We start from the raw sequence: 23,776 nt of genomic DNA on the forward strand, positions 1-23,776 counted from the left end.
GGAAATTTAGAAAAGCAGCAATAATTAGCCATGCCTGTTTTTCTTGTGAAGGTGATGGAGAGCTGCACTCTTGAACTGCTGAAGTCCATGCACTATGCCAGTTCTTAATAAGTTTATTTGATAACATAGCAACTTTGCCAGTTACTCAGACCAAGATCAACAGCCAGCCAAAGTAATATGAACTTGAAGCCACATGGAAGCCATTCTCTGCACTGGTGACAAGTTTCCTTACGTGTTCTTATGAAATAAGTAAAACCCTTTAGCTTTTGGATATTTGTTTTTAACAAAATTACCATAACGGGATTTGAACTCAGTCTTTCTTGAATATTTATCCAATAGGATAGGCAAACCAAATTAGTAATGGAGAAGGATGGAGATCAAGGAAATAACATTCTATATACCATGATCCCCAGATACTTTTCTAAAGAAAAAAACACTGACAGATTTATAAGTTTTTTTTAGTTTGTCTCCTTCTGCTAGTCTTTGCCATGTGTCCTTTGATTCATAACTCTGGTCAGTATGTTCTATAGCTGTTTTTGATAAAGAGAATTTATAAAAAGGGTATGCTAACATAAGTGCTGAATTACTATGGACTGTGATATAGTACAGAAAAAAATCTGTAGTATCATTACAAATTGACAATGAGTCAGGTGCAATTTTGTTGTTGAAAGGGGGAAAATAAACTTTGTGCAAAATATGGCAGGTGGTTCAAAAAAAAACAGCAGTTGGAGGATGTTATGGTTGATTGCTGAAGTCTGATCCAGAAACCTAAATGTACATCACATCCCACAAAAGCAATTTTCAGTTTTTCTAAAAATACTATAAATAATTAAAACACTATTTCCTCAGACATCCCTTGGTTATGAAGGGATCAGATGTTCAAGAAGGACTCTGAAAAATATGTTGTTTCACTGAAGAATACCACAGTTAAGATTTATTGAAATTAAAAGGATTCTCATTCAGAAATGGAAATAGTATAATTTTGCATTAAACTGTTAAGTTCTAAATGAGTCTGTTGTTTTCAATGGTCTGCAAATAAAATACATCTTACATTACTGAAAGGTGCAAGAATATTCTTAATACACACTGCATATTTATGAGAAACAGAAAATCCTTCAGAAATATTGCTCAGCTTAAATTGACATGAACGTAGGATAAAGTGGAATTACTATGCAATAATGTAATGTAGAGTAATGCTCCACATTGACATGAATGTCATACAGTTTGTATTTTCAACTACAATTTTGTCCACACTAAATTCTCAGGTGAGGAAATTTGTTCTTGATCACTTGCAATGCATGCAAACCACACATACTTAGCATTTCATTTTCAAAATCATTTGATTTTGATTTCAGAACAAGAATTCAACGCACAACCACTTCTATATTCCATGGAGCAGCAAAGTGAATAAAATCAGAATGTACATATTTCTGATGAGAAGGACCAGTGTGGCATTGTAAAGATAGTAGAAAACTAGAAAATGGGCAGAGAGTTAACTTCATCACATTGACATGTTTCTTAATAAGTTAACTAACATTGTACTTTGTAGAATTGAAGTCATCTTACCAAAATAAATATTCATTGAAGGTATAACTTTGAAATAGAGTCATAGGAAATTATTGCACAGAAACAGGCCTTGCAACCCATCTCATTCATGCCGAACCATTTAATCTGCCTCTTCCAATCAACCTGCACCAGGACCATAGACCTCCATACACCTACCATATAGGTACCCACCCAAACTTATCTTAAACGTTGGAATCAAGCTCTTGTGCCACTTGTGCTGGCAGATTATTCCACACTCTCACAATCCTCTGAGTGAAGAAGTTACCTCTCATGACACCCTTAAACTTTTCACCTTTCACCCTTAACCCCCATGACCTCTGGTTGTAGTCCCACCCACCTTCAAGAGGAAAAGCCTGCTTGCATTTAATCTATCTAAACCCTCATAATTTTGTATACATCGGTCAAATGTCCTCTCAATCTTCCAAGTTCCAAGGAATAAAGTCCTAATCTATTCAGTCTTTCCTTGCATATTCATTTTCACCAGCTATTGCTCAATTCATCTCCAGCTGGTGAGACAAGTTAACCCTGAGCAATTCTCCAGCTGTAAGAGCAAGTTTTACTCTCCCTTATTCAAACTGACCACATGATTTGAGATGAAGTTGGCAGTGTGATACAACCAACCTGTTTCAGGCAGAGACTGTGTGTGTGAGGGCACATTATCCTTCTGATTGATTGTGGAAGGAGGAAATGGTGTTAGCCAGTTAGCGTTATGCTGAACAAAAACAGCTTCCATTATCATCTACTGCAAACAATAACTGCGATGTTTTAAAAATATTTGTTTGCTTTTCTATTAATATTCCTGAACACTGAAATGATATTGTAAATATTAAATTTCCAGAGAACTGAAGTGTAACAAGAGTAACAATTTTTATAAGTGAAGAAAATTAAACAGGAGAGTCAGGATAAGTTCAGTTCTTACATCTGAGCTGCAACTTGGAAGGCAGCAGTCAGAAAGGAGCTCTAGTAGGAGATGTCTATCAGACATCAGGCTTCAAATGAAAATGGTTGGAGCTTGATTTTGAAATGAGGGCACTGTCTAATTCAGGATCATAATAGTATAAAGGAATGAAGAACTCTGTCTATAATGAAAGAGGAGACAGAGCTTGTGCTTAAAAAATATTCATTTCTCTCCAACTTCCTTACTCATGCCCACTCCTTCTGAAGTTGCAGCCATATGGTCTCCTGAGCAGTATTCTCAGCATCAGAACCAGCTCGATCCATTTTCCTTATGTTATTACTAAGCTGCCTCGTTTTTACCGCTCTGCAGTATCTTTTCCATTATTTGGCAGGCTGTAGAGTAAATCTTCTATTTTTAAAAATACTTTTTTGATTAACTCTAAACAGATATACTTTGTCTTTGGCCATTCCAACACATTTCCTCTTTCCAAGACTGTAATGTTCTTAATCAATATTGTTGCCTCCTGACCTTATCTTTCCTGAATAAATTGTATCCAATAAAGTTCAGAAACTAGTCCTGTCCTCTTAGCCTACTGTTTGTTATTTCCATTACTTCATACACATGAGCTTATTGCATTCTAAGCTCGCTAAAGCTGCTTATTACACTTCTGGTAAACACTGTGAACAAGTTTTAGTATCCTTAATCCCGCTCTTCATGTAGTTCTATTTAGAGGCTTCATAGTTGTTGTTTTGGTACTATTTATTTCTCCCAACCTTTTTTTACATATTTCTTCTTCTTGCCATTATCACTTTTCAGTGCTCAAACCCCTATGTTATTAGTTTGCCACCTTCCCCACCTTAGGAGCTTGCAATTCTTCTTTGAAGGCATCATTCCTAGTCCTGGTGAACTGCAATGCATCTGGCCTTTACATGTTCTACGAACCCAGAACTGCTCCTCCACCGCATGTCTATGATGTTCTCAGCATCCTGGAAGATCCTAAATATATCCAACTTCAGCTCCAGTTCCTTCACACAGTCAACCAGGGGTACACCCTGTACCCCTCATGTGGTCATGTGTACTTCCTGGGGGAGAAATCATTATGGCAATCTCCCTAATTCCCTCACATCTACCTTATCTGCCATACCAGAATAATAGAGAGAGCAATTCTAAGAAAAACTGGACACACCTGCTCAAACTCTTCTCATTGAAGCCTTCTGAACCAAAGCCTAGGCACTTATCCTCAACTATGGCCACTCCACTAGAACCTGCTTCCCTTTTACACCTGCAAATAAAAATATCTTTTAAAAATATGTTTGCTCTTCCTCTCTGCTCCTCTAGCTGCTACAAATGGGAAAAATGTGTTTAATTTTACATTAATTTTTGCCTGAGCTGGAATGGCTGTTTGGGTCCCTGGAAATTAAATAAGTAGCGACACGGCCTCAATGCCCATTCAGAAATCGAGTATTAGGTGACAGATGGGAAGAAGCTGTTCCTGAATCATTTAGTGTGTGCCTTCAGGATTCCGTACCTCCTCCTTGATGGTAGCAATGAGAAGAGGGCATGTTCTGGGTGATGAGCATTCTTAATGATGGACACCACTTCTCTGACGCATCACTCCTTTAAGATGTCCTGAATACTACAGAGGCGAATGCTCGTTATGGAGACAACGAAGTTTTCAACTCTCTGCAGTTACTTTGATCCTGTGTAGTAGCATCCCCCATACAGACAGGCAGGTATATCCTGACTGAAACATGGCTCCAGGACAGGACTCCGCACTCAGCCATCCAGCCAGAAAGCCTAATCTCCTTTTGGGTAGACAGAAACACTGTGACCTCTGGCAAGACCCGCAGAGTAAGTCTACGTGTGTACATCAGTAAGAATTGAAGTGTGAATACCTTAGCAGTTACAGTCCACTGCTCACCACAGCTAGAGTTTTTTAATGGTGAAGTGCATGCCCTTCTACTTACCGAGGGAGTTCACTGCCATTGGGAGTGTTGCTTTTTACACCCCCCCCCCGCCCCCACCCGTGCTGGTGCTGCAGCTCCTCTGCAACCTCTAAGACACTCACCCTCATTGTTGCTGGATACTACAATCATGCCAACTTCAAAACAGTCCTGCCAAAGTTCAACCAGCATGTCAACTTCACAACCAGAGGACAGAATATATTATACCTAATCTATACCTACAAGGCTGCATCCCACACTCACCTTGGATTCTCAGACTACGGAGCCATTTTGCTAATCCCTGCTGTCAGGCCACTGGTGAAATGTGTCAAACCAGTTCACAGGGAGATGAGGACCTGGTCACAATTTGCCACCTCAGTGCTACAGGACTGTTTCTATAGCACGGACTGGAGCGTATTCAGGGAGGCAGCTACCTACGAACATCACATCAACATTGATGAATATCCGGGATCAGTGACTGGCTACATAGGAAAGAGCATTGAGCACATTACTGTGATTAAACACTACACTGCCAGGACAAACCAGAAACCACGGCTGACTGCAGAGGTTCATTCATTGCTTATGTATTGGAATGTTGCCTTCAGGGGGATAAGGTCAACAAGAGTTACGCTTTCCCATGTCATCAGGAAGACAAAGCACACCCCAGAAAATTCACAGACATCTTTGTGATGCCAGGGATACACAGCTTGTGTGACAAAGGTTTAAAAAAACCAATGCAGATTACCAGTCCACCCTACACGTCAACAACAGCAATGCTTCACTTGCCTGCTATGCACAATTTGATGCAATGAATGATGTGACATTGAGGAAGGCCCCCTCTCCCTCTAAGGAACAGGCACCCTGTCTAGCCACAGCTGAGGTGAAGAGGACCCTAGCCGGGGTAAACCCAGGTAAAGTTGCAGGGCTGGACAATGCACCTGGTCCGGTGCTAAGGGACAATGTGGCACAGCTAACAGAGGTCTTACCAGACATCTTTAAAATCTCTTTGAAACAGCCCACTGCTCCTGCAGGCTTCAAAGCAGCTACCATCATTCCAGTGCCCAAGATTACCACCAGCGGCACTGACTTCAACAATCATGAAGTGCTTGGAGCAGCTGGTAGTGGATCATATAAAAATCCCACCTTCTAACTATGTTAGACCCTTTAGAGTTGTCTATCACTCAAAAGGATCCACTGATAATGTCATAACCTTGACCCTCCACTCCATTCTACCCCACCTAGAAAATGATGCCTCATACACTAAGATGTTGTTCATTGACTTCAGCTCGGTGTTTTGCATGATCTTCACTCAAAGGCTGTTGGATATGGACTCAACATCCCTCTCTCTAACTGCGTCTTGGGCTTCTTGATGGAATGACCTCAGTCAGTCTGGATTGGCAGCAACATCTCAAGCTCCATCACACTGAGAACTCTCTATCAGACTGAGCACTGGTGCCCTCCAGGGTTGTGAGCTCAGCCTGCTACTGAGTGACGACTGCACTGCCAGATCCAGCTCACTAAGTTCACTGATGATACAACCGTTGTTGTTCTCATCAGTAGCAATGATGAGTCGGCATGCAGAGAGGAGGTAGAGAGGTTTGTCAAACGGTGCAAGTACAACAACCTATGTCTCAACATGGACAAGACTAAAGGGATGATTGTGGGCTTCAGGAAGATGTAGGTCCACCACTATCTATTACACATCACTGGCTCTGCCATGGAAAGAGTGAAGAACATAAAGTTCCTTGGTATGCACATAATGAATGATCTAACCTGGACCAACTCAGCTCCTCATTATTCAAGAAGACACAGAAGCATCTACAGTTTTGGAGGAGATTGGAGTGTGCAAATCTCCCTGCCCCCATTTTAACAACTTTCTAGAGGAGCACCATCGAGATTGTCCTGTCTGGCTGCATCATTGTGTGGTACAGAAGCTGCAAGGCATTGAACAGCAAGACCCTACAGAGTATAGAAAAAACCACCAAGAGGATCACTGGGGTCTCCCTTCCCTCTATTTGTGACAATTACCAGGAGCGTTGTATATGAAGGGCCCAAAGCACTGTTGAAGATCCCTACCACCCTTTTCACAATCTCTTTGACCCATTACCATCAGGAAGGAGGTACAGAAGCATCAGGACCAGAACTGCCAGATTGGGTAATGTCAGGCTGTGAGACAAATGAATATCCTGTCACCACAAGGTTTCAACACTAGGACAGCAAGCTGTTTGCTGTTTACTCTTTCCATGTGCTGTGCATTACATACATTTAGAATTATATTTTATTAACTTATCTATGGTAATATTGTGGCAACCCACTTCCTAGCGCACTCGAACCGGCTCACAAATAGCCAGCGCGCCGGCACAAAGGCCAGTCCCAAAAGGGCTCCAGATCTGCTTCACCAACAAAGGGAAAAGCCTGCGGGGGATTGTGAGTACGTGCTCCCTACAGCATCCGCGCCGGGGAGGGTGGGATCAGGGAGGCTTTAAAGTAAGGCTATGAAGTTCGAATAAAATCTTCTTTAACTGCAGTTTACCGACTCCATGTCGATATTTTAGTGCTGCGTGTAGCACACCGCTACAATTGGTGACCCCCATGGTCCAAACGATTTTTGGACCGGAGATGACCGACGCCACAGCTGTTCATGCGGTTTTGTTGAAACTGCCAAGCTTCTGGACGCTGCGACCTCACCTCTGGTTCCAGCAAGCAGAAGCCCAATTCCACGTTCGACAGATAACCTCAGAGGACACACGTTACTATTACGTGGTGAGCTCCCTCGACCAGGACACAGCGGCCCAGGTTGAGGAGTTCGTACAGTCTCCCCCAGTGGACGGCAAGTACACAGAATTCAAAGCCCTGCTCATAAGGACTTTCGGACTCCCACAGCGCGAGCGGGCTGCCCATTTACTGCACCTGGATGGCTTGGGAGACAGACCTCCATCGGCTTTAATGAATGAGATGTTGTCCCTGGCCGGAGGACACAAGCCCTGCCTCATGTTTGAGCAGGCATTCCTGGAGCAGCTGCCCGAGGACATACGCCTGCTGCTGTCCCACGCGGATTTCAGCGACCCCCGGAAGGTGGCAGCACAGGCGGACTTGCTGTGGAACGCCAAGAAGGTGACTGGGGCGTCCATCGCACAGATCACCAGGCCACGCTCCCAGCAGCAAACCAGATCAGGCCCGGCCACAGAGCCCGCTAACCCCAGAGGCAGGGGTGAGGAACCCAATGAATAATGGTGTTTGTACCACCAGCGGTGGGGCGCAGAAGCCCGCCGCTGTAGCCCGCCCTGCAAGTTCCCAGGAAACACCAGGGCCAGCCGCCACTGATGGCTACGGCGGCTGGCCATCAGGATAGCCTCCTGTAAGTGTGGGACAACAGGTCAGGACGCCGTTTTTTGGTTGATACCGGTGCCGAGATCAGCGTCTTACCTCCGACGAGTTACGACACCCGCAACAGGGCACCGGGTCCCCCCCTGAGGGCCGTGAACGGTAGCATGTTAAGGACCTACGGCACCCGTACAGTGCAGCTACAGTTCGGCTCCAGCCAGTTCACGTGGGACTTCACACTGGCCACCATAGCCCAACCGCTTCTGGGTGCGGATTTTTTGCGGGCACACAGCCTGCTGGTCGACCTGCCGAGGCAGAGACTGGTCCACGCCGAGACCTTTCAGACGTTCTCCCTGGGTGCAGCCCAGTTGCCAGCCCCTCACCTCGGCTCCATCACGCTGTCCGACAACGACTTCACCAGGGTCCTGGCGGATTTCCCATCAGTTCTGGCACCGCAGTTCACGGCAGCTATGCCCCGACACGGCGTACAGCACCACATCCCGACCCAGGGACCACCCCTCCACGCCCGTGCTCGGCGGCTTCCCCCGGACAAGCTCCGACTGGCGAAGGAGGGGTTCCAGAGGATGGAGGAATTGGGGATCATACGGTGGTCCGACAGCCCATGGGCCTCCCTCTGCACATGGTGCCCAAAGCGACAGGGGGCTGGAGACCATGCGGCGACTACTGCAGGCTGAACGAGGCTACCACACCGGACCGCTACCCTGTGCTGCACATTCAGGACTTTGCTGCAAACCTGCACGGTGCACGGATCTTCTCCAAGGTGGACCTTGTCCGGAGATACCATCAAATCCCGATGCATCCGGACGACGTCCCCAAAACGGCTCTCATCACCCCGTTTGGCCTTTTCGAGTTCCTCTGCATGCCATTCGGCTTGAAGAATGCCTCACAGACGTTCCAGTGGTTAATGGACATGGTGGGACACGACCTGGACTTCGCATTCATCTATTTGGACGACATCCGCATAGCCAGCAGCAGTCGTCAGGAGCATCAGTCCCACCTCCGTCAACTCTACGCCCAGCTGAGTGAGTACGGTCTAACAATCAACCCGGCCAAATGCCAGTTCGGGCTCGACACCATTGACTTCCTGGGCCACAGGATTATTAAAGATGGGGCAACCCTTCTGCCTGCTAAGGTAGACGTGGTCTGCCATTTCCCCCTACCCACCACAATAAATGCCTTCAGGAATTCGTAGGTATGGTCAATTTCTACCACAGCTTCCTCCCTTCAGCTGCCCGAATCATGCGCCCCCTGTTCGCCCTGATGTCGGTTCCGGGCAAGGACGTTACCTGGGACGAGGAGTTCGCCGCCACTTTCATTACAATGAAAGAAGCCTTGGCAAACGCCGTGATGCTAGTGCACCCCAGAATGGACATCCCTACCGCCCTCACAGTGGACGCATCTAACACGGCAGTCGGTGGGGTTCTGGAGCAACTCATCGCAGGTCGCTGGCAACCCCTGGCCTTTTTCAACAAACACCTGTGGCCACCTGAGCTCAAATACAGTGCTTTCGACCGGGAACTTTTGGCGCCATACCTGGCAATCTGGCATTTCAGGTACTTCTTAGAAGGTAGGCCCTTCACCGCGTTCACGGACCACAAGCCGCTTATCTTTACGTTCACGAAGGTGTCCGATCCCTGGTCGTCCCGCCAGCAGCGCCATCTGTCCTACATCTTTGAATACACGACGGATGTCCGGCACGTCTCGGGTAAGGACAATGTCGTGGTGGATGCACTCTCTCACCCAACCGTTCATGGCCTTTCCCAAGGAGTAGACTTTGAGGCGCTGGCAGAGGCGCAGCAGGCAGATGAGGAGATCCCGAGTTACAGAACCGCAGTCTCCGATTTGCAGCTCCAGGACCTCCCCGTAGGCCCAGGTGAGAGGACCCTACTCTGTGACGTCGCCACCGGCCAGCCCCATCCCATCGTCCCAGCACCTTGGCGGCAACGTGTTTTCGACTCCATTCATAACTTGGCGCACCCCTCCGTCCGGACAACAGTCCAGATGGTTTCCAGCAGGTTCGTTTGGCACGGTCTCTGCAAGCAGGTCAGTGAATGGGCCAGAACGTGCATGCACTGCCAGACGGCCAAGGCGCAGTGGCACACCAAAGCTCTGCCACAGCAGTTCCACCCCACCCACCGGCATTTCGATCACATTCATGTGGATATCGTGGGCCCCCTGCCAGTGTCGCGTGGAGCGCAGCACCTCCCTGACTATCGTGGACCGGTTCACAAGATGGCCAGAGGCGATCCCGCTCACCGACACCACCTCCGAATCATGCGCCCGGGCACTGATCGCCACCTGGGTGTCCCGCTTTGGTGTACCGGCCCACATTACCTCCGACAGAGGCGCCCAGTTCACCTCCAGCGTGTGGTCAGCTGTGGCCAGCCTTTTGGGGACTCAGCTGCACCACACCACTGCCTACCACCCACAGTCGAACGGCCTGGTGGAGCGTTTCCTCCATCACCTAAAATCAGCTCTCATGGCCCACCTAAGACGAGCTAACTGGGTGGACGAGCTTCCCTGGGTCCTACTCAGCATCCACATGGCGCCCAAAGACGATCTGCTTGCCTCGTTGGCCAAGTTGGTGTACAGTGCACCCCTGGCCGTCCCGGGAGAGTTCATACCAGCCCCAAGGGAGCAAGACAAAGAACCTGCAGCAGTCCTGGGCAGACTACGCGAGAGGCTCAGTGACCTGGCCCCCATACCCACTTCGCAGCATGGGCAGAACCTGACTTGCGTACCCAAAGACCTGCAGAACTGTAAGTTTGTGTTTGTACGAAGGGGCGGGCATCGGCCTCTGCTGCAACGGCCCTACGAGGGGCCGTTTACGGTGCTCAGGGACAATGGGTCCACGTTCGTGCTGGACGTTGGGGGGAGAGAGGAGGTTTTCACGGTGGACCAACTGAAACCGGCCCATGTGGACATTTGCACAACTGGTCGAGTTTCTGGCACCGCGGCGCAGAGGCCGACCTCCCAAACAGGGTCTGGCCCAGACTGTGGACATTGGGGGGTGTATCACCGGTTCTGGGGGGGCGGGGGGGAGTTATGTGGCAACCCACTTCCTAGCGCACTCGAACAGGCTCACAAATAGCCAGCGCGCCGGCACAAAGGCCAGTCCCAAAAGGGCGCCAGGTCTGCTTCACCAGCAAGGGGAAAAGCCCGCGCGGGACTGTGAGTACGTGCCCCTTACAGCATCTGCGCCTGGGGAGGGCATGATCAGGGAGGCTTTAAAGCAAGGCTGTGAAGTTCGAATAAAATCTTCTTTAACTGCAGTTTACCGACTCCGTGTCGTTATTTTAGCGCTGCATATAGCAAACCGCTACAATATTTTGTTTTATGTGCTGAGTATGTGGTATGTTTTGTGGGAATACCATAGTCTTCAGGATTTTTTCATTTGACTGTATATGTACAGTCAGATGACAATAAACTTGAACTTGAACTTGTAGGTGAGCCCACAAGAAACACACATAGACACTAAATGGCCCTTTACTTTAAAAGAACGTGTAGAAATGTTGGAACTATTGGCAGTTGTCCCTGTTTACTTAAAGGAAAAGGAAAGGAAAATCTGTTCAATATCCCATGTATATTAATGTATAACATGCAACTATTACAGTAGAGAGTGTATGTTACAGTGGTGCTTAGTGTACAGATACAGTTGACTATGAATGTGCATGTGGGACAGTGGAATAGGCATGTATTTCAAGGAATCATTGGAAATTTTGAATAGTTTAAAGTCAAAAGTTCTTATTTCTTACTTAAGTTAGAGTAAGTGTGCAGCAATTCAAGATACTTGAATGAATTAAACAAATGAGGGGACAGTGAATTATGCAAAGATTCAAGTATTTCAGAGAAGTTGAAGCAGGATCAGTAATGTTTGGGAAATGGCCTTGTACAATATGGATAAAAGGACATGCTTTGCTACAAACTGGAAGGATAATTCTTGAAATACAGGCAGTCCCCGGGTTACATAAGAGTTCTGTTCCTGAGTCCGTCTTTACGGAAGTCGGAACAAGTACATCCGTTATTATTTAGCGTCAGTTAGTCAAACGTTTGTCTTAGTATATAGTATATATTTTACCTTTCTATGCATATGAAACACTTAAGAAACATATGTATTCCAATAATTAAACCACTGCATTGCTTACTGATAATTGTAGCTTTCATCGGGGCAGTGCCTTTCAAATGCTCCATTATTCTCACTTTATCCGTTATCCTTTAAAATTGTTCCGATCGTTGACTGAATGTAGCTTAATGCTTTTTCAATGACCGATGGTGTTTCATCTCTTTCCAAACGCTTTATTATTTCCACTTTATAATCGTGATCCCTTCCTGTCAATGGAACAGAAACACTGCGGGCAGCAGTTCCTGAGCTCCGCTGGCTCCCGAGGTCCGCTGGGTCCTAACGACAACCGCACTGAGACATGCTGAATGGGACAAGTGGGGGCTGTGCTGGGTTTGGGTATTTGACCCTCCATGATATTCCATGTGGGGATTTAAACTGGAGGCGGCAGTGTTTTTTTCACAAGGTCGAGTTGCGAGCTCAACATCAACCCAGCACGGATGGTACGGGAGTCACTGGATCAACATCAACCCGACACGGGAAGGGTCTATCACTGGTTGAACTCGGGAACCTACATTCTCCAGCCTGGCGCTGATCTCACTGCACCATCAGCCGACTGGAATGGGGGGTGGGGGTGCGGACTGGATCACGGTGAATCTTACTAAGAAAAATTTAAGCCAAATAAAAAAGTTAAACACTCAACACAATGTCAACGGCAACGACCTAAAATGGCAGACAGCGTCGCGATCCGACTTAAAATGGCAGATGGCATTCACCTTCCTCGGTTCATAAGTACGAGTTGTCCGTAAGTCAGACTTTGTAACTCAGGGACTACCTGTAGTTTCAATCCCCTAATTGAAAAATGAATACTTTATGTGTATAATAATATTGTGATAAAATTTTGCTTATTTGATCCTTTGATAACCTGCACTATAATTTGGTCTTAATTGCTATTGTCTCAACCACTGTTACCATAAGCTGATCAGATCTTCATATCTGACAAAAGTGCTATCATGTAATGCATGATATCCAAAAAAAATGATACAAAACTGAATGAAATACAGCAATGTAGGAAATGAAGCAGAACTTCAGAGACTTTCAAAGTGAGCAACTAAACTATGGATATTATGGTTTGACCGCTCTCTCTGGCCTGCTTACTGTTACAACAAAGCTCAATGTATGCTTGAAGAAAAGTACTTCATCTTCTATCTCAGAAAATCTGAGAAAACCAGCAGATACTTTAATCATTAAGTTCGACATGCTGATATTCATTTCTTCCTTATTTCATTATATCTGGACAAATCAGTGGAAGTTGAATGCACACCAATATCTAACAAATTGACCATTATTTCTGTACAAGGTGAGATAAATATGGTAAATTACCCTTATAATTACAGTGAAAATCAAATCCTTCCATTTTCCTCCTTTCATCAAATCAAATCATTGGGCTTACAGCAACCATTTCATATCAAACTAGAATGGATATCCTGTAGAAGTATAGTAAATACAATCCTCATCCCTTGCAACAACATAGCTGATACCAAAATACAAAGTTGAAAGTAAATTTATTAACAAGCACGCATATGTTACCATATATTACCTTGTGAATCATTTTCTTTTAGGCATTTCCCGGAAAAAAATAATAGAATTTTGCAAAAAAAACTATACATAAACAAAGACTGAAAAACTACAGTGGGTAAAAGAAAACAAACTGGGCAAGTAAAAGTAAAACTGAGAATATGAGTTGTAAAGAATCCTAAAAGTGAGCCTGTAGGTCGTAGAATTGGTTCGGGGTACTAGTGAATGAGGTTATAATTTTGTTAAGAAGCCTGATGTTTGTAGGGCAATAACTATTTCTGAACCTGGTTGTGTGGGAACTAAAGCCTCTCTATTTCCTGGTAGTGAGAAAAGAGCACAGCTGGATGGTGGGGCCTTTGATGATGGATGTTGTGCTCCATGTAAGTGTTCTCAATGGTGGAGAGGGCTTTGCCTGTGATGGACTGGGCTGTATCCATCTCATTCTGTACATTTTTGCATTCTTGGACATTGGTGTTTCTATAACAGATCAGTCTATGATCCAACCATCTGAACTACTTTCCACTGTGCACCTATAGAAATTTGCCAAAGTTTTTGGCTCTATCTATGCAAACTTCTAAGAAAGTAGAGGCAATGTTGTGCCTTCTTTTTAATGGGAGTTCTGTGTGAATCCTGGAACAGATCCTCAGATATGTTAACCCAAATTTAAAGCTACTGATCCTCACAACCTCTGTTCCCTGGTGTGGATTAGCTCATGGGCCTTCATCTTCTTCCTCCTGTAATTGTTAACTATCTCTTTGAATTTGCTGAGTTTGGGTGAAAGACTGTTTTTGCGGCACCACTCAGCCAGATTTTCCGTCTTCGTCCTATATGCTGATTTATCACCAATCTTGATTTAACCAACAACAGTAGTGTTGTCAGCAAATTCAGATAGGGCACACAAACATAAGTGTAAAGTGAGCAGGGTTTTCAGTGTTTTCATCCAAAGTTCTGTCAGAAGTCAGGAAAAAGGTGCAAAGTGTGTTTAAAAATGTTAATAGTAGAAAGAGAGAGTTGAAAAGAGACAGTGAGAGGGGTCTACTAGTTGAAGAGAAGGAGAGTCAAAAGATGGCATCTAGCATGGAGCATCTCTTTTATAACCATAGATATGGAAAATTCCACTCAAATTCATAGATAAGAGTCAACCAATGAGATCGTCCTTATTCAAATATTGCAGTTATGAGGGAAGCTTCCAGAATCATATCAATATAGTTACCAAAGGACTTGTTGCACAACTGTGTATACAGTGGTGCTAGAAAGTTTATGAAAACTTTAGAATTTTCTCTAATTATGCATAAATATGACCTAAAATATGAACAGATCCTCATCCTAAAACTAGATAGAAAATCCAATTAACTAAATAACAAAAAAATTATACTTGTTCATTTACTTATTGAGAAAAATGATCCAATATCACATGTATTTATTGAATCTTTGCTTTCAGTAACTGGTGTGACAGAAGTTCAAAGGTTCAAAGGGCAAATTTAATGACAGAGAAATGTATACAATATAGATCTTGTAAAGCTTTTACTTCTCAGACATCCACGAAAATAGAGAAATACCCCAAAGAATGAATGACAGTTAAATGTGAAAACCCCAAAGTCCCCCCCCGCAGCACTCACTCTCCCGCATGTAAGCAGTAGCAAGCAATGAACCCCCCCATCCCCCAGCACAAAAAAAAGTGCACCCGCTACCGAGCACAAGCATAAGCTAGGCGATAGCAAAGACACAGACTTGCAGTTACCCTAAAGGCTATCGCATTTCATCCGGCATTTGACAAACCACAGGTTCTCTCTCTCCCCAATAAGGGAGAGGGAGGTGTCCCCCATTTTCGTAGCGAGTGGGAGACATAACAACAACCGGCTGGTTTACAATGTTAAACAGTCTGTTTCATTGCTTTTTACGAGCTCTGTGCCTGAAGATCGCAAAGATCTTGGGTCTTCGGGCGCACAGCCAAAGATTCTCCATCCTCCCTGACGACCCAAGTCTCCTGCCATGACACCAATCCTAGATCTACCCATCTCCAGAGCCCCAATACTTTAGGTTTCCAAATATGAGTGAAATTCTCAGGCCGACTCCTTGGCACACCGAACAACAACAGCTGGTCCTGAAACCCCAAGCACAGGTCCCATTGCTGCAAAGAACCTGCATGTAACTCCAGGTCAGGGTCTTTTAAAGGGAAAAGATGTTGAAGATGGAAGTAGAGCTGTTTCCGAAGATGCAAGCAAAGGAGTTGCCATTTAGTGCCATCTTAACTCTGCCTCCACCATTCGGCAATAACTTCAACCAAACGTTTCCAGTGACTGCACATCCTGCACATCAGCTTGGAGGTACTTTAGGCCATTCCTCCTTACAAATCTGCTTCAACTCAAGGATGTTGGTGGACTTCCTTGCATGAACTGCTTACTTCTGGTCTTTCCACAAGATTTCTATAGGATTAAGGTCAGCCATTCCAAAACATGAAATCTCTTCTGCTTTAACCATTCTTTGGTAGACTGACTCTTGTGTTTAGGGTCATTGCCTTGCTGCATGACCCTCTTTCTCTTGAGCTACAGTTCACAGACAATACCCTGACAGTTTCCTGTAGAATTTGGTGGTACAATTCAGAATTCATAGTTGCACCAGGCTTCATAGTTGCATCTGGGCTTTCCAAAGATTCACTCTCCTGAAGGATACTCTCACGTCGGCCACAGAGACTGACATTGCAGGGTTGTTGGGGTACCATAAAACCATGGTAATTTGTAACACAGTGCAGAGTAGTGAGTTGTAATGTTCTGGCACCATGCTGACATGTATTGTTCAGTTCCTTTCTGTATGGTGCAACTGTGGAGGAAATTGTTCAGTCATTAATCTTTTCACTTTGCCAACTGGGAAAGAGGTCCCAGTCCCTACATTCTCCTGTGAGTTACAATTGTGTTTTGAGAGCTAAGCAGATGGAATAACTTAAATAAATAATCTTGGTCTGGCCTTGACACAGTAAGATGAATGGCCCCCTTTTGCTATAATTCTCTATGAACCTGCATATCACTATTTAACCCAAGACTTGTCACACTGAGACACTGCCTTAAATGTTATTTTATAGATACAGCACAATTTTTCAAACAGATAATGTTAGAAGGGAAGCTGAACTCACGGTACATACCATATGGTTATCTGAATCTGTGCTGGTGAAATGTAAATTAGTTCCATTCAATCTCTAAGCAATATAAAAGTGCTTTGTATTTGGAAAAAAAAACCTTCATGATAATGTGCACATACAGTACAGTGCAAAAGCCTTGGGCACATGTAAAAAAATTCTGTAAAACGAAGATGCTTTCAAAAATAATGAAATGAGAAGTTTCTAAATATCAAAAAATATTATAAGGAGCAGTAAACAGTAAAAATAACTAAACCAAATTAACATTTGGTGTGACCTCCCTTTAAAAAAAATGTATCAATTCTTTTAGATACACTATTGTGTGGCTTTAGAAGAAAATCAATTGGTAGGTCGTTCCAAGCATCTTCAAGAATTTGCCATAGATCTTCTATTCTCTCAAGGTAATTCTATACAGCCTCGATGATTCTACAGACAACATATCATCTGAAACCATATAAAATTTTGGGCATTCCTAAGGCCTTTGCACAGTACTATGGCCATGTAGGAAATACTCCAAAGCATCAACTGTTATAATTTCTAACACGAGAAAATAAGCAAATACTGGAAATTCAAGCAACATACACAAAATGTTGGAGGAACTCAGCAGACCAGGCAGCATCTATGGAAAAGAGTAAACAGTTGACATATCGGGCCAAGACCTTTAATTAGGACTGGAAATAAGATGAGAAGTCAGAGCAAGAAGTTGGGAGAAGGGGAGGAATGATAGGTCACATATACAGTATATGAGATTAATTACTTCAACCTCATTATGTAATTGGATTTTATCTCTTATGCAATGTCACTTTCACATTCCCTTTCTGGTGGGTAACATATCCTGGTACACAAAATAGATGTTCATTGTTCTTAATAAGAATTTGTTAAAGATTTTAATATGCATCAGCTTTTATCATCAACATAAAATGTTTCCCTTTATATTGCAGCCTGTAAAAAAAAATAAAGGTTAATTTCTCAGTGTCCTGGGAATAGGACGTGATTCATGTAGGTTCACTCAGTCTCCTATGAATTGCATCCATTGACTAGTCATTACATTTAATGACATTTGTCTGTTTATAAGGCACAGAAAAGTGTATATAACAAGCATTCTTCCACAGCTTTAAGTGGAGTAGCCATTACAGGAATGAACCAGTGTTGGCGTAGGGAGCTGAGATTTTAGTTCATTGAGGCCAGTGGCGGGTCTAAGATATGGCAGGTATGGCATGTTCCTTGGGTGCCACTTGAAGGGGGGCGCCACTGAGCAGTTTCTATTAAAGTCAAACATGCCATCCTCGGATAGTGAAAAAAGAATTTTCTTCAGCTGTATGATCTGTCTTTGATTATCATGGGTGAGAAGCACTAGGATGGCCTTATTTCAGAGCATTGTGTAAGAAGACCAGGAAACATTGCTTCTCGAAGAAAAAGGAGAGTGGAGCTGAAGGATGGAAGAGATGAAAGTTGGTCGCGGAGAAAGCCAAGAAGTCGATCAAGTTCTTCATGCCCTTCTTTGAAAAGCCCGTAACAAGTAGCTTGACACAATTCATGGAGTCACCTACACCTGTTACAAGTTTGTTAGAATCCGAAAGTGGATCAAGTACAAATGCATCACAAGCTGAGGAGAAAGTCAAGTCAGATAAATCCAAGTACGATGAGAATAAGCGTGAGGCTGCCACAGAGAACGTGGACATGACAGGAGGCGAAGACAATGGTGGTGGTGGTAATGTTGAGTTTATTGACAAGATTTTACCTGACGAGATTGAACCTGATGACACTGAACCTAGTGAACTGGATGGTGTCAAAGAGCCCCGAATTGTCATACCAGAAGTGATTGAATAGCATGACTTTGGACTTCTGGAGTTCAACAAGGATACTGTAAAAGCAATTCTGCTTGATACATTGAGAACAGAAATAATAAAGCTGTGCTGAAAGTATTTCCAGAACAGTGAGGGCCTTTTCTGACCAACAAATAACCGCTCAATAAACAAAACTTGGTTCAAGTGGAAATTGGGAAATGGTCATGATGAGAAAGTGACTCGCTGGTCTATTCCCCTTCTTAAAAGTCTGCATTTTGTACCTGTTGTCTTCCCTATTCCCGGTCAGACCATCAATGCTCACTGGAGCAAGAAAGTGGGTTCAACTAGTGGAAAGCACCTGAAAGGATTAGTGTTCATGAAAATGCCAAGAATCATCGGCATTGCTTCACACAGTGGAAAGAAATGGAAAGAAATTTAGATGGAAACAGAAGAGTTTTTGACGCGGTATTTCAGTCACAGATTGAGAAGGAAAAACAGAAGTGGCGTGATATCTTGACAAGAATCCTTCATTGCATAAAGTTCCTTGCAACTCAGAACCTGGCTTTGCGAGGACACAGGGAGTCACTTCAACTAGACGATGACTCCAATGTGGGAAATTTCCTTGGCTTACTGAAACTACTGGCCATCTTTGACCCTGTCATAAAAGAACACCTCACTCACTTGGAAAGTCATCCTGGATCCACATCTTATCTTTGACTGGGTGTCCAGAATGAATTCATCCACATGATGGCATCCACTTTTTGCCAGAGTTTACTGAGAAGCATTTGTAAAGCCAAGTACTATGGTCTCATGTTTGACTTGACTCCTGATCAGACACACCGTGAGCAGATGTCAGAAGTAGTGTGGTATGTGGAAGCTGATTTTGAGAGGAAAACAGTGTTGCAGAGTCCTTCCTTGGTTTTATCCAGATAAGCCAGAAAGATGCTGACAGCTTGGTTGAAGACATCTTGAAACAGCTAGAGAAGGGCAAAATGGAATTACAAGATTGTCAGTCACAGTGCTATGACAACGCTGCTGTGATGGTTGGACACAGAAGTGATGTTCATCAAAGGATCTATGAAAAAAACAACCTGGCAATGTTTGGGAATTGCGACAATCACTCACTCAACTTGGCGGGTGTACATGCAGCCAAACAGGATACAATGATATTCACGTTTTTTTGGAACCATTGAAGCTCTCTATGTGTTTTTCTTTTGTTCAACACAGTGCTGGGAAAAACTCAAAAATGCCGTGCCTGTGGTTGTTAAGTCGGGGTCTGAAACCAGGTGGAGTGGAAGGGCAAGCAGTGAAGCCTGTCAACAAGTACCTTGAGGAGAAATTTCAAATTCTCCAATAGACAATGAAAATGAGACCAATGAAACAAGAAGTGACACAAAGCAGCTGTACAATCGCATGTTGAGTTACGATTTTCTGATTTTGCTAGGATCTTGGAACAAAGTACTCATTCACATTGACCGTATTCAAAAGAGGCTGCAGGATCCTAGCATGAACTTCCATGATGCTGCCCTGGATTTGAAAGCCCTCTGAGATAATTTTTATGATGAAAGAGAAGTGTTGGTCAGTGAGTCACTCGAAGAAGGAGTCGGTCTCTGTCAAGAATGGAATATTGAAGTTGAAAGATGTCAGAAATGAAAGAAATGAATGGCTGATGAGAACTCGAGAGATGCTGGGTTAACAGCTAAGGAGGAAATGGAAAGAGTCATGAAGGGAACACTTGACCATCTTCACAGAGAAATGGATGAAAGGTTTGCTCGTTTGCACGACACTGACGCCAAGTTTGGGTTCCTTCTCAATGTCGAGTGATTGTGTTATGGCACCAACAGTAATGACTTAAAAAGAAGTGCAAAAATTTGAGTGAGTTGTACAGCTCTGATGTTGATGGACAGTAGCTATATGAAGAAATTTTGGATTGCAGAATCTTGCTGTCAAGGCGGGTCAACATGACAATATCAAGACCTGAAGAGCTTCTTGAACTTATTGTTCAGTATGGAGATGAGAGTGTCTCCCCTAATATTTGCATTGCTATTCAGATAATGCTAACCATCACAGTTTCCATCGCCAGCTGTGAGAGATCATTCAGCAAGTTAAAACTAATACTTTCATATTTGAGAGCCTCCATGGGTCAAGGCAGAGCCTGTGATCTTGCTCTGCTGAGTGTAGAAAGAGAAGAAACTGAAAAAACTGACTTTAAAAGATCAATGAGCTTGACTTGTATTTTTGAGCTGATATTATGGTAAAGTTATCTAAAAGATGGGTGTCAGATGTTTGGACAGGGGCACAACTTCAGTGCTTGCCATAGGCGCTATTTTCCATAGATACGCCCCTGATCGAGGCTTTGGTGAGGAGAGGCCATAGGTAGACCTTTTCCCATTATTTATTGTTTATTTTTTCTTATTGGACATGTAGAGCAGTGCCGATGGCGTACAGGATAGTGGGAAGGCAGGGGACCTCCAGTGTCCTTAACAAATACATCATCAAGAAGTGCATCCAGCCACAGCTTCTAACTGTGTAAAGGAGTTGGAGCTGGAACTGGATGAACTCCAGATCATTTGGGAGGCTGAGGGGTTAGTAAACAGGACATAGAGGGAAGGTGCACCCAAGGTGTAGTACATATGTAACTGGGTGACTGTCAGGAGGGGAAGGAGGATAGACAGCCTGTGGCCATTCCCCTCAACAACAATTATACCACTTTGGATACTGTTGGGGGAGGAGTGGGGTGACCTAGCAGAGTAAAGCCACAGTGATCAGGTCTCTGTCATGGAGTCTGGTTCTGTGGCTCAGAAGGGAAGGGAAAAGAAGTGGCAAGCTGTATTGATACAGGATTTGTTGGTTAGGGGAACAGAGAGGATGTTCTGTAGACAAGATTGAGATTCCCAAATGGTTTGTTACCTCCCATGTGCCAGGGTTGTGGGCATCGTAGACTCAGCTCACAACATTCTTAAGTGGAAGGGTGAGCAGCCAGAGGTTGTGGTCTACGTCAGTTCCAATAACATAGGTAGGATGGATGACAAGGTCCTGCAAAGTGAGTTCAGTGAGTTAGGCGCTAAGTTAAAGGATGGGGCCTCCAGGGTTGTGATCTCAGTATTGCTACGCAAGGTTAGAAATAGGAAGATCATACAGTTTAACATGAGTCTAAGCAGTTGTTTGCTGGAGGGAGATTTTTAGTTCATTGCACATTCTTCCAGGGAAGGTGAGAACTGTACAGAACGGACAGTTTGCACCAGAACTGGAAAGGGGATGAACATGTTAGCAGGAAGGTTTGCTAGTGATGGATGGGAGGGTTTAAACTAGAGTTGCTAGGGGATGGGAAACCAGAACAGATAGAAGAGTGGTTGTAGCTAAAGATGCTGTTAAGCCTACATACAAAGTCAGGAATCTAAAGGTCGAGCATGTTGGGACTAAAGTTCTGAGTTGCGTATATTTGAATGCAAGGAGTATTGTAAGAAAGGCACATGAGAATAAGGCATGGATCAACACTTGGAATTATGACATTGTAACCATTACCATTTGCAGAAGGGGCAGGATCTCAGCTCACTGTTCCGGGGTTTCATTTTTTTTTATGTGACAGAGTGGAAGGAATTAAAGTGGGAGGGGCAGCGTTACAAGTCAGGGCAAATATCACGGCAGTGCTCAGTCAGGACAGACTGGAGAGTTCATCTAGTGAGGCTTTATGGATAGAAATAAGGAATAAGAAAGGTATGACCACTTTAATGGAATTATTTATAGACCATCCAACAGTCCGTGGGATTTAGAGGGGCAAATTTGTAGAGGGATTGCAGACTGTTGCAAAAAACATGAGTTTGTGAAACTAGGTTATTTTATCGTTCCACATATTGACTGGAACTCCCATATTGTAAAAGGATTGGATGGGAAAGAGTTTGTCAAATATGTTCAGGGAAGTTTCCTTGATCAGTACATGGAAGTCTCAACTAGAGAGACCAGATCTCCTATTAGAGATTGAGACAGGGCAGGTGACAGAAGTCTATGTGGGGAACACACTTCGCTTCTCGTGTTCATAATGCCATTAGTTTTAAGGTAGTTATGGAAAAAGATAGGTCTAGTTGTAATGGGTTGAGATTGTAAGTTGGAGAAAGGCCAATTTTGATGGTATCAGAAAGGATCCGGCAAGTGTGAATTGGGGCAGGCGGATTCCTGACAAAGGCGTACTTGGCATGTGCAGATTGGGACGAGTTGTTTTCTAACAAAGGTGTACTTGGCATGTGTAGATTGGGACGAGTTGTTTTCTAACAAAGGTGTACTTGGCATGTGTAGATTGGGACGAGTTGTTTTCTAACAAAGGTGTACTTGGCATGTGTAGATTGGGACGAGTTGTTTTCTAACAAAGGTGTACTTGGCATGTGTAGATTGGGACGAGTTGTTTTCTGGCAAAGGTGTACTTGGTAAGTGCAAAGCCTTCAAAATTGAAATTTTGAAAGTACAGTGTTTGTATGTTCCTGTCAGAATAAAAGGCAAGGATAACAGATTTAGGGGACTTTTGTTTTCAAGAGATATTAAGGACCTGGTTAAGAAAAAGAAAGAGGTGTATGGAAAGTATAGGCAGGCAGGAATAAATGAGGTACTCATGGAGTATAAGAAATGCAAGAGAACACTTAAGAAGAAAATTAGGAGGACTGAAAGAAGACGAGGTTGCTCTAGCAGAGAGGGTGAAGGATAATCCTCAAGGCTTCTATAGATTTATGAAGAGCAAATGGATAGTAAGGGACAAAATTGTTCCTCTGGAAGATCAGTGCTGTCATCTACATGTGGAGCCGAAAGAGATGGGGAAGATCTTAAAAATTTTTTTGCATCTTTATTTACTTGGGAGATGGACACAGAGTCTATAGGTGTGAGGCAATGTACCTGCAAGGTCATGGACCCTATTCAGAATACAGAGGAGGTGTTGTTTGATGTCATGAGGCAAAATAGGATGGATAAATCCCCAGGGTCAGATGAGGTCTTCCCTCAGACCCTGGGGGAAGTTAATGCAGAAATTGCAGTGACCCCTAGCAGAGATATTTAAAACATCCTTAGCCATGGGTGAGGTACTCGAAGATTAGAAGATAGCTAATGCTATTCTATTGTTTAAGAAATGTTCTGAGAATAAGCCAGGAAATTATAGGCCTTGGCATCTGACATCAGTAGTGGGAAAATTATTGGAAGGTGTTCTAAGGGGCCAGATATTTCAATAGACAGAGGCTGATTAGGGATAGTCAACATGGCTTTGTGCATGGTAAATCATGTCTAACCAATTTTATAGAGTTTCTCGAGGAGGTTACCAAGAAAGTTGATGAAGGCATTGCAGTGGACATTGTATACACGGACTTTAGCAAGGCCTTTGAAAAGTCCTGCATGGGAGGCTGTTCAAGAAGGTTCAGTCAATGGTTGTAGATGGTTGTGTAAGGTAACGTAGTTAGGGGAAATGCACATAATTCACAACCACCGACA

General features: G+C 44.0%; 2 long non-coding RNA genes across 2 annotated transcripts in view; one reads left to right on the top strand and one right to left on the bottom strand.

The window, feature by feature from the left end:
* Window positions 1-23,776, bottom strand: part of LOC132394288 (uncharacterized) — a 632,507-nt gene that overhangs the window by 81,257 nt on the left and 527,474 nt on the right. The gene's annotated exons all lie outside the window — the stretch shown is intronic.
* LOC132393725 (uncharacterized) overlaps window positions 1-23,776 on the top strand; it is a 52,602-nt gene that overhangs the window by 431 nt on the left and 28,395 nt on the right. The gene's annotated exons all lie outside the window — the stretch shown is intronic.

The sequence above is a fragment of the Hypanus sabinus genome, chromosome 5, assembly GCF_030144855.1.
Source record: "Hypanus sabinus isolate sHypSab1 chromosome 5, sHypSab1.hap1, whole genome shotgun sequence".
NCBI lineage: Eukaryota > Metazoa > Chordata > Chondrichthyes > Myliobatiformes > Dasyatidae > Hypanus > Hypanus sabinus.